This window comes from Alligator mississippiensis, chromosome 3 (assembly GCF_030867095.1).
Source record: "Alligator mississippiensis isolate rAllMis1 chromosome 3, rAllMis1, whole genome shotgun sequence".
Taxonomy (NCBI): Eukaryota; Metazoa; Chordata; order Crocodylia; family Alligatoridae; genus Alligator; species Alligator mississippiensis.
The window spans coordinates 64,007,616-64,023,207 of NC_081826.1; the positions used below are offsets into that span (position 1 = coordinate 64,007,616).

At 42.8% G+C, this 15,592-nt stretch overlaps 1 protein-coding gene across 6 annotated transcripts in view; it reads right to left on the reverse strand.

Moving 5' to 3' along the window:
* Positions 1-15,198, reverse strand: part of SGK3 (serum/glucocorticoid regulated kinase family member 3) — an 86,267-nt gene extending 71,069 nt beyond the window's left edge. For 3 of the 6 annotated variants that reach the window (XM_019498659.2, XM_019498660.2, XM_019498656.2), the window contains exon 1: positions 15,110-15,198. The gene's annotated coding sequence lies outside the window, so the exon portion shown is untranslated. Of the gene's footprint in view, positions 1-14,936; positions 15,022-15,094 lie in introns of those variants that run through there. The other 3 variants (XM_019498657.2, XM_019498658.2, XM_059724029.1) reach the window with 3 other exon arrangements.
* Positions 15,199-15,592: the final 394 nt, after the last annotated feature.

The window sequence follows — 15,592 nt, forward strand, 5'->3', positions numbered from 1 at the left end:
CTAGTGTTTAGTTTATAAACACACTTTGACAAACTGAAGATCTGAGCAGTGTGCAACACAGCTTGGTCTACCAAGATTAAATAAATATATGCATGACAATGTTTGTTTGGCTACTACTTTAGTCTCAAAATAAATACTTCAAAATTTCTGTTCAGAGCAATTAATTCAGCCTCAGATCTCAGTTGCATTGAGATTCCCATAGAATTACAAAACTAGTGTGGATAAACAAAGCACCCTTTCATGTTGCTTTACATTCCGAGTGGCAGGATGTAGAGGACAACATGAACATGTAGAGAAGCAGACTGCATGGGTCTGCTTCTGGGCCCCAGCCCTTCACTGTCACCACCCTGTGATGCCAACCCAGCCCATTGGTCCCACTTCCGGATGCCCTGTGACCCCATGCCATCTGCTCAGCTGAGCACGTCCTGCCCATGGGAGTCCCAGGTTAGTCTCCCTGGAGACCCCATCCACCCACTCCATCCAGCTAGGATAAACTGAAGTCTCCCCAAGCCCCGCTTCGCTCCCCTCCCCTCCCCTTTCAGCCGCTAAGTGTAAACAGCTGTGACAGGTGGCTGAGGCTGGCCAGCCTCCTCAGCACTGTGACAGGTGGCTGAGGCCAGGTCAGCACCCTCCTCCCTGACCCTCAAGAGGTCACCACAACTCCTTAAGTGGTCCTCCAGGCCAAATAATTGCTCACCCCAGTGTTAGCCAGTTAAAAGCATACTTCTACTGTGAAGAATGACTGCTTAAGAAATTAGTTGTGAGGCTTCATGCTTGGATAAGAAATGTGCTCAGTTGCTTTCCTTCCTCTAACCTACACTTCTTCAAATTCTGCCTGGAATCTAAGGAAGTTAAAATGTATTTTTGGCATCACCCATTTCTCATACAACATAACCCCCCCCCTACAATTTTAACTATAACATTCCCACACAGCACAACTATTACATTCCCAACTAAACTGCCCAAGCCAGAACAGAATCTAGCTCATTCTTCCATAGCACTGAGTCCGTATGCTTCACTGGAATGGGTAGGAGCATTAAGAAATATACAATCTTTGCTCTAGGGGAAATTACATCTCCACAACAGACAAAACAGGCCCTTTATACAAGATATAGAATATAATCTAAAGCTGGTAATCATTTTACTACCATAAACATGTAACTGGCTAGTCAGTATTTGTTGTAGATCCTCCTCTATACCCATCTCAACTTTTAGCACAAGAGCCTCAGCTCTTTTAACTCAAGTTGAACAATTTTAGCTCTGAATCCCTGGTTCAATCCCTAGAGATAGCAAACATGTTGGTAATATTTACATTAAAAGCTTTGAAATGATAGAAGATTGTGATAAATATAAGCAGCTATGCCAATATAGTCCAATACCAAAAAGATAACTGATAGGATTCCAGATCAGTGAGGACAAGAGGCAGTAAGCAGAGAAAATGAAGTACTCTCTTCACTGTGTTAAAAGCACATACCAGGATTAAAAGTCTTATTAAAAAGTCCCCAAGGATCCTATAAAGAGAGAAAAAAAAATGAAACTTGGGTTTTAACATATTGCTATTATCTTTTCATTTTATGGTCACACTTTTATTTCTTAATATAAAAGGTTGGAACATTTCCATTGACATTAATTACTGCTGCTTCTTCTCTTCCATACTCTCAGATGTAATTACTCAGTAGCTAAATACCTCTTTGATAGTGATGATTGTATTAGCCGGCATTTTCTTGTGGAACTCACAGCCAGAGGGGCACAGACATATACAGGTAGTACACATGGCTTATGTTAGTTTCCTTTGTTTTTGCAAATATTCATACTATGTAATAACCTACATAAAACTTCAGTTTGTCAGGGATTATTAGTATGTTTCTTTCTTAACTTCTATTATTTGAAGGGAGGAGGGAGAGGAGAGTTAGCAATCTACTACAGTTTTCTATAGTCAAAATTAGTTCAATTTCTCATTTTGGTTGAAAGCAAAACTAATGGGTTGGGGGGGCAGAGGGGGCATGTGCCCCTCAGATCTGTGCACAGGGTGGGGGCAAGGGCAGGCTACCTACCGTGGGCTTGGGCTTCCCACCCTGCTGCCCTCCTACCGGGGCCTCCACAGCCCAGCAGCTGGGACCCGGCAGAGCAGGGCTGAGCATGGAAGTTCCTTGCTGCTGCAAACACCCCCTGTCCACCCAGCAGCAGCAAGGTGGTGGCGGCACAGAACTGTGCCCCTCGCTACTGGTAGGCGCTTCACCATGGCAGCGCAGGGCTCGTGGTGGCAGCATCAAGCTTCTCCACCTGGCCCTGGTTTGCCCTGCTACACTAGGTCTTGCCTGCTGGGCTGCGGAGGCCCTGTGGGGAGGGCAGCAGGATGGGGAGCCCAAGCCCACAATGGGCAACCCACTACTACTATTTCTCCACTTTTGCACATTTAAAAATATGGGTAGAGAAGATGAGTATGCCCATTCACACTTTTGCTACCTTCTGTAGGAAGTTTGGAGAGTTCAAGTATCAAGTGAGATACAACTAAAGTGTTTGCAGAATGGATGGGTCTGAACACATTAATCATAGAATCTTCATAAACTTCGCTTCCTTCTAAGAGCTGCCCTTACTATTCAATTCATTCCCTCCTCAACCCCCTCCTACATGCAGTTCCCAAGGGTCCTAGCCACTTCTTGTGTATTAAACCTCTAGAAGTATCTGGCTTCCTCCATTCCTGAAGTTTGCTATTTATGCAGAGCTTTTTTCTTCATATGGGCTGGTTTGCATTCCCCCAGATTTTAAACTCTTAAAAAAAATAATCCCTTTCATTTGTGAAAATAAATTGATTAAGTATTAGAAAATAAAGAAAAATTTGGAATGACGCACACTGGTCACAAACAAAAAAAGATGATCCTCATACTTTTTGAAAATTAGAAATTACACTACAGGAGGAGATGTCAACATAAAAGACAAACCTTTAACAAAAAAAAGTCTTGACTAAATTTTTGCCTACCAATTCCATAAAATTTCTTGAAGTAAAGATGCCCATTCTTCCTCTTGATTATTGCTCTTTTCTCTGTATGTACTATAGATGTAATTGCCCAAGGATAGCCTTTTTAACATGAAGCCTACTGTACTGGTTGGAGATTTCAATAGATAGCTAGTGTTGAGTTTAAATTATCATGTACTGCTCTTATATATCAGTGGTTCCCAACCAGTGTGCTGAGCCACAAAAGTGCACTGTCAGAAACAAACAGGTGTGCCTCGGAATTTTGCCAGGCCAATGAGCTACAATAGGTATGAGGACGGGGAATGCCTTAACAAGTGTGCTGAACATTTTCATTAAATGTCAGTGTGCTTGGGCTGGAAAAGGTTAGGAAACACTGTTATATATTATCTTTTGTGCTTAGTCTCTTGATCAGTGGACAGAAGTATGCTCTTGAGTCTTGCTAAGAAAATTCATTTTCATCTCAAAATGATTATAAGCAAGTTCATTTAACTTAATTACCTGAAACCTTAAGTCAATGTTTTCCCTTTCATCCATATTGGTATCATACAGCAGACCAGGGATGCTCAACCTCCGGCACATGGGTCAAATGTGGTTTGCTGAGCAATTGCATCTGGCCAATGGGACTCCCCATGGGCCCAGAAATTTGGCAGCAGGGGAGTGGTGGCCATTAATACAGCCACCCTCCCCCCCTGCCAAATCCCCAAACCCCAGTTGGGGCCCGGCCAGACCAAGCTAGGCTGCAACCCCTTCCCCACCCCCCGAACCAGGGCTGGACCACACCCCTCACCCCCACTTCTGGAATGCAGGGCCAAGGTGGGCCAGGCCAGGCTGAGCCCCCTTCCCCCCCCTACCCTACAAGGTCAGGCCATGGCCCCTTCTCCTATGGGCCAGGCTGGGGCCTGGCCATGCCCCCCCCCCCCCCAAGGGCCAGGCCATGCCATGCCATGCCATGCCAGCCTGCCCCTTACTTCCCTCCAAGCGGCCAGATGATGCCCACCATGTCTGCCTGGGTGCCAAATAGGGAACACCAGCTGGATCCAGCCCACAGATGGACCAGGCACTGTCAAACCAGCCTGCTGGGCCAAAAGGTTGAACACACCTGGAGTAGCTATTAGAGATTACTTTTTTTAAGACCTTGTTTAATTGGGTCAGTGGGGAAGATGATATAATAATTCAGTTTGTTCACCTATTGTCTACTGCCTGCCAGATTTTTCAGGAGCTCTTTAAGACAAGAACAACCTTCTTTGTTCACGTATGCATGATGTGATAGGGTTCTGATCCTTCTTTGAATTCCTCAATGCTACTGTTGGTGCAACCCTAATCATGTACAGAAGTTAAATACCTTAAGACATTTGATTATAAAATACTTAGAAAGATCCTCAGTACAGTACTGGAACAAACTTTGGAAGTTTGCCATTTCAATTCTGTTTTTTTATTTGAATTCCTGTTTGTTGAATTCAGTTCAGACCATTAACAGACCTGGCATGGGAGTACTTCAGTTTACCAGGGTGGGGGTTGGAGATGAGAGCACTAAAGGGAATGCTGCAAACACTGACTTCACATCCAGAAGGAATTAAAAAAAAATATATATATATTGCTTGTTTGATCTGCTCTGTAATCAAAGGAACAGCTAAACCAAAGTTGTGTCATCCCCTTCATTTAGGGCTGAGCATGCAAGAGATTAGTTCTCTTGAAACTGGAATGCAGCAGGGTGTTCCCATTTAAAACAGCAACAGTATGAAGTTAATTGTTAAGGCCATCCAAGTCATAAAATTGTTAATTATATTATGGTGCTGTTGGCAAGGGGTTTGGGGGAAAACTACACTTTTTACAGTCTTAGAGAGAAGTCTGGAGTTCTGGCTTGGGCTGGAATACCTCTGGCTTTGGAAAAGCTTTAGCTCTTGCATTCAAACTCTGTGGCTCAGACCCATCTATGGCTACTAGGGACTGGATCAGCCAACAGCAAGATAAAACATTAATTACAATTGAGAATTATACCTACAAAAGTAGTTACTTACCATTTTTTTTAAATATAATGTAGTCTCCCATCATAGCAGACATGTAAGTGCTAGAATAGTGGGAGTGCAGGTAGAGCCACAATCTTTAGCAGCCCAACAGTACTAGCCACCTCTCAAAAGATGTGATTCTCTGAAAAATCTACAAGGTGTGCAACAAGAGGAACCTATGAAGAATGTATGTATACCCATTTGGTCACAAACATTTCAGAGGAGTTTTAAGAAGTTTTATCCTCACACAAAATGATGCCACATGCGCCATCTCCAACATCTTTCACAACACAAGTCCTCCTTGAGCAAGATGGGTTTTGACTACCAGTTTGTGTAGATGTCACCTGAAGACTACAAACACGTCACTCCCGAATCCAAAGCCTCATTTTTGAACAAAGCCCTGACAGTCATTATATCCCCCCTCTGCCATCTTCCGCACAGGTCAGTTTTGCAAAACTTTGTAAATATGCATACAATAAACGTGTAAAGAACAACATCTACTCCATTTTTCCACAAAGAGTGCTAGCTTTTATAAAAAACAATTATAGATAAAGGAGTTAGAGAATTCTTGTTTGCTCACAGACAAAGAATAAGGAAATATAATATACAATATAAATATAAATGTGTGTATATTGCTTATATTACACACACACACACACTTTACACAAACTTTTAAAGAGAAATTAATCAGCATGCAAAGCTGTTTTTGCAGGACTAGTGCTATTACATGTTACACCAATTATCTGCTTCACAATGGCTTTCTAAAGTAGCTCATGGAGTCTTTTGTCAGTAAACCATAAATTATTTGCCTAATATGAACTGGCTACAGCATTTAGGCATTTCAAGGACAAAAATGGTAAAATTAAAAGTGACGATCCCATTTTTTCATATTAATCCTTAGTTTACATTCAACACCCAGTAGTTCTACACATAGTTTAGCATGTGAATATTACAGGTAATCATATACAGTTTTTCTTTGTATTAACTGACTTAAGAAGAAAGTGTTGAGTTCACTCTTTTTCTTATTTACCTTCGATTTTAATAAGGAAAGAATCTTCTTTGGGGCTTTTTTTTTAAATAGTTCTGAGGCTATATTATAGTATATAATCGTTTTATTTAATTGTTCTATTTAATATATCTACCAGCCTGTGCACACACGCATCTCCAATGAAATGGTGACCGTGAAGCTCAATATGAATACTGTAGTTCAAGTTTCAGCTGTGTAATCAGACCTCTCCGTTTCTGTAGCCAAATACTATAAGAAGTTGCAAAGAACTTGCAGCTTAACATAATTTCTACCATGGGTTAGTACAATTTACGGTGTCTTTCAGGCTTGCTTTCATTATCTGTCCATGGGGAGAACAGTGAACTTGGAAACTTTTGCAAGTTAGCTTAGAAATACTTTTTTTACTACATTTTAAATCTCTGGTCAACAGCTCTCTGCATTTCAAAATGCAAGTACAAGTGCATCACTGTTCTAGAATGATTCTACATTTAAATGAGAGGATTCATGGCAATGCCAGCTTAAACTCTGCTCTGAAGAAACTCTTTGTTTTCAAATAAATTAATGCCTAGCTTTAGATAATTCTATAAAGAATCCTATTCATCCAACACCCAGTATACCAGTTAGTATAAGAATAGCAACAACAACAACAACAACAAAAAACAACCATCAACCTCTCTGAAAAGTTTATCTTCATTTCTGTTACACACAGAAACATATGCAGATTATAGCAAATACAGTTTGACTAACAAAAATACCAAAATACCTCAATTAGTACGTTAACTAATAGTCTCCTCAAAATTCCACATAATGTATTGTTACAGTTAATACTGTGGCAGCATGCTATTTAAAAAGATACTCTTGATGTTTAATTTCATAGTCCCTTGGTAATGGAAACTGATGGCAATTTTGTGCACAATAACAAACAATTAATTTAAACCAAATTTATTTTTCTAATATTAAAAAGCTTTTAAATAAGTATATAAATGTTCAAACATCTTTCTGCTGTTCTAAAAAAGCAGAACTCATGATGTCAGAGAAAAAAAAGTCAAAGTGACTGAGCTAATTTAGTTACTGACATGGAAGTAAAATGCAAGAGAACCACCCATGTAAGCAGACAAACACAAGGGGGAAAAAATGGGAGAGAAAAGAAGAAAAAGTTAAATCTAACATTTTTGAGATGCTGTACTCACTGCCTAGTACTTTGAGGGAGCACCTCTTCTTCCATTTCCTGTCTACCATAACATGGTGAAATCTATTTTCCTTTGAGGACTATTAAAATATTAACAATAAAAATCCAATATAATTGGTTTATCCCAGGCAACACCTTATTTGGATGGAAAACTGTATAAGAAGAATCTGCCATCAAGGCTTAGATGGATGCCCTGGACAAGATGTACGAACAGAACCAGTTCTCTTAGCTACTTAATGATTTGTTTTCTCTCTGTTAAAGCTTATCCCCTCCTCACTCTTCTTTATCTATTCCAAGGAATTAGGAACATGTACCCTTAAGGGTCTAACAACAAGTGACTCAAACATGTGGCTGCACTGGTACTTTGCAATTGCCAGTTGTTCTACCCCCAGTCCTCACATGCTAAAAACAAGGCAAGCATACTGAATTAGGCAAAAGAAAACAAAATTACTAATTAAAAAGGCCAGTGTAGAATTTTTGTGCTCTGGGCTAGTTCTGCTGTTTAAATGGTAACATTCATCAGAGTCAAGATTTTAAATAAAACCATGGTTTTTGAGTGCCTTAAAGAGGCCTAATTTTTATCAAGTGATGAACATGGCCCTTTTACAGCTTTTAAGTATGGTAATTTGGATCAGTACCCAACAGGAGCAAATGAGAGCCGTTCAATATATTAAATTCAAGAATGAGTCTCATCTGAAAGTCAGAACATAAGCAAAGCACGTTCTTCCCTGCCCCCTTCCATTCTCATCATTATGACAAAATAGAGACCATAAAGAGAGAAGAATATTTATGTAACACTATTCATTTTCTGGAAGTTCAGTTCCAGATAGTTTAAGTATTTTACTAAATTTAGTAAAGGGTTTGATCATGATCCCAAAACCTTACGTGCAGGGAACACCAAAAGCCAAAAGGTTTATTTTTTAAAGGACTAAAAATAGCCTCTGAATACAACATGGCTCTGTCTAGTAACATAACTGAGGGGGCACAGCTAGGACTGCAGCACCAAACACAGTCTTTTATTGGGGCGGTGGGGGGGTACACAGAAACAGCCCTGCTGCTACATTCAGCACACCAGCAGCCAGCACTGCCCATGTGTTGCAGCTGCTCCAAGCATGGAGAGTCCCCAGGCACCTTTGGCTCTTTCCTGCTGCTACTGATCAAGACTTAGGTACTGCATGCCTGTGCTTGAAGAGAACACAAAGCATGGGAGAGATCAGAAGGAGGATGCTTTAGCCTTAAGCACCAGCTACTCTTTAGCCCATCCTCCTACTAGAATCCAGAAACACTTAGTGTGAGAAGTCATGAGATAATAATGTTCATTAGCTTCCTTGGTTGTTTATACTCAAGTTTGCAAAAGTGTTTACAACTTTTGCCTAAATTGACACTGACACTATTTCAGAGATGCCAAGATCAGGTACCAAGGCACCAGGTAGACACTCAAAAAATAAGAACCAGGTTTAATAAGCAGTTTTGAAAAATCTGGCCTTAAAAAAAATTAGTAAGACTCTACATACATTTACACAAAGGCTAGGGACAGAAGTTGCACATAAACTAGTTTAAGTGATTGGAAACTGGTTTAAACCTGTAACAGAACAGAAGTTCAGTGCACATAAGCCACTTTCAAAATGACCTAAGCTGGTTTAAGATGCACCTGACTGGATGTAGTATCAGACTTTACTGACTTAGGTCAAACCAGTTTATGGAACTTTTGTCCTAGATCCCTTCCTGGTTCAAATTAACTCTCAGTCCCTCAGCATCCTAAGATGCTTTGCAGCCCTGGGCTGGGGTGAGGGGAAGCCCTCCAAGGCAGCGGTTCCCCAGTGCCCCCATGCCAGGCTGCATGGGCAGGCACCTGGCCAGGAGGACTTCTTCTCCCTCCCTCCTGTGGCTGAAGCAAATCAGCTCCCCCCAAGTGGTCCAGCACCAGGACAGGTGGCTCCTTAACCCCCCACCACCACCCCCGTGGGGGGACAGCAGGGTTTGGAGACATGTAGCTGGGCTTGCAATGGCCAGCAGGATGGGAGATGTGCTCTAGCACCCCCTGCCTACTGGCCTGGGTCAGTGCAGGCTTCCCCCTATCTTTCCCAATTGAAAACAGAGTGTCAGTTCAGTTGGTTATCAGTTCAACCTATGCAGCTTAGAGGAAGCTGCTTCAGATGAATCAATTCCACCTCAGGCTTTTTGACTGTCTGTACTTAGCCAAAAACTGCACAAAGTCTGCTTATTTACTCCCTGGCTCTCTAAGCCAGAGACCCGTGTCTGCTCCCACAATGATATGCAAAAATTAGACTTATAGTGCTCCATGCCTGATAACTTTGCAATTACCTTTACCTATACAAAGCTCTCTTTGTTTGTCTTCGGTCTGTTCCACCTAGTCTTGGTTTAACAATCTGATAAAGTGTTAAAAATATCCATATTAGTTAACTGTTTTAGAACAAGAAAAAGAGGAAGAAACTGAATGGAAATTGATTATGTGAACTGGAAGAGAGGACAACAGCATAGTAACATGCCCAAGAGGCAAAGAAGTATGTTGTGCCTGTTTCTCAGCTGAGGCCTACACAAGCTGATGTAGCACATCAGAGCCTGAAAACTAGACTCCTAATATCCCTTGCATTATGTTTCATAAAAAATATAAGATATTGTGTTCCATTAGATTAGGCAACTTTTTGAAAACAGGAACAATTTTGCAATGCAATCTGGCTAAGTATACTATATTACTAGATTGTCTGAAACCACAAAGAAAAATTGTGAAGTGCCAAAACAATAAAGCAGGCTACATTTTTATAAGTCTTTATTCAAGTGTCCTCACAACCCTTACCCCTAAACAAAAAATACAACCACGAGCCATCCTCCACCACTACCACTTTTCTCTGTGGAGAAAGCAGACCTTTGCAACAGCCTCACAATATCTTATGAAGGTGGCAGGGCAATGTAACACCTTTATAGACCAACTCATTAAGAGAGGTATGAGCTTTCATAAGCTATAGTCTAATTTGTCAAATGCTATGGCAAAGCAGGCTATAGCCTCTGAAAACTCATGCCTCTGAACAAGTTAGTCTGCAAATGTGCCACCCTGCCCTGACTTCTTCTGCCCAACATCAAGCTAACAAAGATACTTCTCTCTCTTTAATATCATATTAGTTGTAAATGGGGTGACAGTTTACCTCACACCTTCCTCCCAAGGGGAGCGTCTACACATGCATTTTAATGCGCAGTAGACTTTTTTACTGTGCATTAAAGCATCTCATAAAAAACTGTGACATTATGCTAATGCACGGTAAGAGTCTACTGCATATTGTCACTAAAAAAGCATGCAAATGCACATTCATTTAGTACCTCACACTGGCAGTACTAAATTTAAAGCGCATTAGAAAAGGTGTATTAATGCATGTGTAGATGTGCCCAACAAGTGGTAGAAAGTGGTTTATTTAGATAGTGGAAGAGAGGGGAAAAGTTACAAATTCTAGCTAAAATTTCATGTGATCAAGGGCCAAATCTAAAGATTTGGTGCAGCAATACAAAGCAACCCATGTCCCCAAACTAGATGCCTAGGTTTCCTGTGTAATACACAAGGAAAAAAAAAAAAAAAAAAAAAATCAGGATTGCTGTTTTGAGAGGCCTGGAAAGCCACACAGACAGCTACCTAGACCTAGCCAGTATGAAGAATTAGGCACAAAAGGTATATATGCACCATGAAAGCTCAGGCACTAAGCCAAGCAGCTCTCTTGCCTCCATTCACCTCTATTCACTTGGAATTCATAGCCAGAAATCCTCTCCAGAGGATAGACATTTACCAGTACTCTTTCCCCAAAGAAGAACTGGGCAGGGCTCACTTCTAAGACACAGCTGGGAGAAGGGGTAGACCTAGTGGTTAGGGCATCTTTCCTTATACCGGTTGAGTGCAGGAGGGTTTGAATCCCATTATGCTAAAGAGGACTAGAACCCAGATCTCCCAACCTGATCCTCCCATGCTAAACAAGGCAAGTATATTGCATTAATAGAAAGAGAATAAAATTACTAATTTAAAAAGGCCCATGCAGAATTTATTTATGCTCTGGGCTAGTTCTGCTGTTTAACTAATAACATTCATGATAGTCAAGATTTTAAATAAACTCATGGTTTCTGAGTGCCTTAAAGTGATGAACATCTGCCCTTAAAAGATGCCTTTTAAAGGCATCTCACAGTGAGAACAAAAAGGTCACAGAACACTTCCAAAAAGCTTAACCAGTGCCTTGTAGCATGAGTTCTGTACTCCATGTGCTGTCACCTGGTCTCATTTCACATGCAAAACACTCTTAGATGTCAGAATTTCATGCAGCAATTGAGGATGCAGAACACCCCAAATCTTGCATGCAAACCAAAATACCCAGCCAACAATCCGGTCCACACAGACTCTTGCACTTAGAGACAAACCGAGGAGTGCCAGTGCAAGATCTGGCTGCAGGATCACTGTTTATATTAAAAACTAGTATACGACAGGAAAAAAAGGGTTGACAGCTTCTCTGATAAAAAGGATTCTAAATGTGAACTCTTAGCCCTGCTTAACATTCTTAAAGCTGCAGATAACATACATTTCCCATCCTAAGTCCTAGAACCTGAGGGAGACTGGAGTCATCAGGTTTCTTTCAATACATTTCACTTCATCACGCTAAATTTTTACTATTGAATTTTTGCACACTTTTTCTGCGTCAGATCAACTTTGGAAATTAGCCTTGGTAGTTATGGTAGCTACCTACAACATGGCAGAAACTGCATTTTAGAAGCCACAAGTCACTATTTTAAACACACAAACACTATCTCATCAAAAATTACCCACCTACTTGTGGAAAGACTAAAACAACACACTATGCCGACACCCTAACATTTGAAATAAAACTGCTCCTTAAAATATTCAATATTACAAGAGCACCTGGCAGTAGATTCGACTAGCAGACTGACAAAATAATTTAGTCAAGTTTGTGTTTCTAAAGGACTCAAAGGAGTTTAGTGGGAGTTAAGCACCTAACTTCCTTAAAATATCCATTTTTTAAAGAACAAGAATTAGAATTTAAGTAACTTAAAGTATTTTTTAAAAGCAAACTTTAGGTTAAAAGGTAATGGTTTAGTCTTTCTTTTAAGATGTTGTACAGCATTTATATCCCATGGCAGGAGGGACTTGGAAGAGCATTTAAGACTCCAGTCAGAAGTCAAAAGAAGCCTCTTTTTTGGTATCTTGTTGTTTCCCAAGTTCAGGGCCTGGATGTAGCTAGTATGTATGTCCTGGTATAGAATGCCAGTGTCTTTCACACTTCAGAAAGTAAGTTTTAGGTTTTTAAAAAGGGGAGTCAGTCTCTAAATACAACTGTTATGGTTGTTGACATGTTGCTTCAGTTATTCCCCACCTGAAAATGTGAACCATCAGTTTTTACTTGCAGGTTATGAAACAATATCTAAAATGGGTAAATCACCTTATTCACCTTAAATGCCCAATCAACTGGCATCAGAAAGTTTATTCCATTGCTCAAATCAAGGAGCTGGAGGATTTTACTCTATTGACAGGCACAATGTAATGAAAAATGGGCACACCTGGAGGAAGTCCACACTGCTTTACACCATGCCTCCCAGTAAAGCACAATTCAAAACCAGAGAGTCTAAACTGTTTACTACTTAGGCAACCTTTTAAGGAGCAACTTAATACCAAGAGCTCAGTGATAGAGATGAGTCTTGCCGAGGATAAACACAAGGAATCCAGAAAATCCCATGAATGTATTTGGACTCCAGAGAGGGAAGAGAGTCTAAACATGCCAGAAGGTGAATGATCATCTTTCAAATACATGCACCTGTTATCATTAAGAAATACTTTATGTGGATAAAGTGTGTTCAATTCCAAGTTCCATTACTCCCCTCCCTATATGACCCTTAGACAAAAGTAAACCTCAAAGGCTCCATTTGCTCCCTCACAAGGTCTAGACAAAAAGTCTCCCTTTCTTCCTATTTCTAATTTCCCCTTCCACATAAAGTGGAAAACATCCCTATCTCTTCTCTGTGCATCTGAGGTCTGGCACAGTGGGGTGAGGGAGGGCAATGGTATAGCGGGAAGGATACAAATCCTTTTTGTGTTCTAAAAGATGGAACATAGCCCCAAACCTCTAAAAAGAGGAGAGAGTAAGATAGAAGTCCACTGTTCTTTTAAAGTCACCAGAGAAAGACTTCACAGTCCTTCTCAAGTACTCTAAATTTAAATATAAAGCCACTCTCTCCCTCTCAAATACCCATTGCTTTCACTAGGCACCTCTCTTTATTAGAAGATCGGCAGGTAGAACCACAGTACTGTTTGAGAAAGTCCATCCCTGCAATCTGTACCTCAGTACCCTGCAAACCAGCAAGGCCAAACACTGGACCGTACATAAACAGGAGAACAAGAAGCTTAGAGGGAGGAAAGGATAAACTGAGCTTTGGGAAAAAAACAGAAGTTAAGCAACCCTCATACTCCAATATGTAACAACTACAAAAACTGCCTAGTGTTCCACAAACTGAAAAATGCGACAAGCAAGGACCAACTGCATAGCTGGGATAAAGTTAGACAAGTTTTTTCAATGCAGGGTTGAAGAATGCCCTCCAGCCACCTCTGCACTGTGTGCCCATGGCTTCTCCTGCACCCGGGGCAAATCCAGGATTTGGCAGTCTCATTTTAAAACAAGCTTTTGTTGTTTGAAGCAATCTGAACAAGTTCACAACTCAATTCACCATTTGAACGCAATCAAGCTCAAAAAAAACCAGAGCCCAATATTATTTCATTTCAGAGAAGCATCCAACAGGCACAGCCTCAATAATTTTTACATAAAAGGCAAGACAGAGTTGCATCTTATAGACAAACCAGAGTAGAAAATCAGTGCATATGTGAGTTTGTTATATAGATGGATACACACACACACACATACACACAGTTGTATGTGTGTTGTACATATGTTTGTGTGTATCCATCTATCACACTCATACACAGAGGACTGCGTTGTATACATGTGTGTATCCATCTGTTCCATCCATCCAACATGGTCCGGTCTGCTTGTGTTATATAGCTAGATACACATACAACTGCTATATATACACATGTGTGTGATACAGATGGCTACACACACATACGCACGCACGTTATACACTGGGTCTGTATGTTATATAGATGGCTACACACACATATGCACGCACGTTATACACTGGGTCTGTATGTTATATAGATGGCTACACACACATATGCACGCACGTTATACACTGGGTCTGTATGTTATATAGATGGCTACACACACATATGCACGCACGTTATACACTGGGTCTGTATGTTATATAGATGGCTACACACACACACAACCAACACAGCCCTGTGTGTTAGACAGGTGGGAACACACATGCGTGTACAGACAACACAGTCCTGGGTGTGTTAGACACATGGAGATACACATACACGTGTGTGTGTGTATGTTAGACAGATGGGCGCACACACACGTACAAACAACACGGTCCTGTGTGTTCCATGGACGGACGGACACACACACTCCGCAGTCTTATCAATAGCCAACACCCGCAGCCCCGGACAGCCACCCGCGATTCTGCCAGGTTAAAAACCAACAAGCAAGAAAGGAAGGAAGAAAAGAAAGAAAGAACGAGCGAGCGATCCCAGCGCCCAGCCGGGCCCTCCCCAGGCAGCAGCGCGGCGCGGCCCGCTCCCGCTCCCGCTCGGCCCAGCAGCCCCGCGCGGAGCTCCTGCCCTCGGCCGCTTCCAACCTGCTCCGAGCGGGCTCCTCCCGCCCCGGGGCCCGGCACAGCCGCGCGGCGGGGCCGGCCGAGGGCAGCAGGACTACCCGCGCTTGCCCCGGGCTCCCGGAGCAGTCGCGCCTGCCCAGGGCGGTGGCTCCCGCGCTCTCCCGCCCACCCCGCCTCACCGCACAGCGACCGACCCCTGCGACCGCCCAGCTCCGCCGCCGCCGAGGGCAGGAGCCAGCCCGCCGCGCGGCCGGAGCGCCTGCCGGGGTCATCTGAGGACGCGCTGGGGCTGCATGTGACCCGGCGCGGGCGGAGCGGGGCTGGGCGGGGAGAGCGCGCGGAGGGGCGTGGGGGCGCCGCGGCCCCTAGCGCCCGTCGACCGCCACTGCAGGCGCCCCCCCCCCGGCCGCTGCGAGAGCCGGCGCCTTCGCTTCGCTTCTCTTCGGCAGCGGAGACCTGGCGCGAGGGGGGTCACGCCGCGTGTCCCGGGGACTGCGAGCCCCTGCGAAGGGCCGTCGCTGAGCCGAGCCAGTCCAGCACAGCCCGGGCTGCCGCCCGCCGGGGGCACGGGGAGAGACGCGCGGAGCCCCTGCTCTGCGCCCCGGGAAAGGCTCCCTCACGAGGAGAGGCCACAGGGGCAGGGGCGAGTCAACTTAGAAAAGAGACACTTGAGAGGG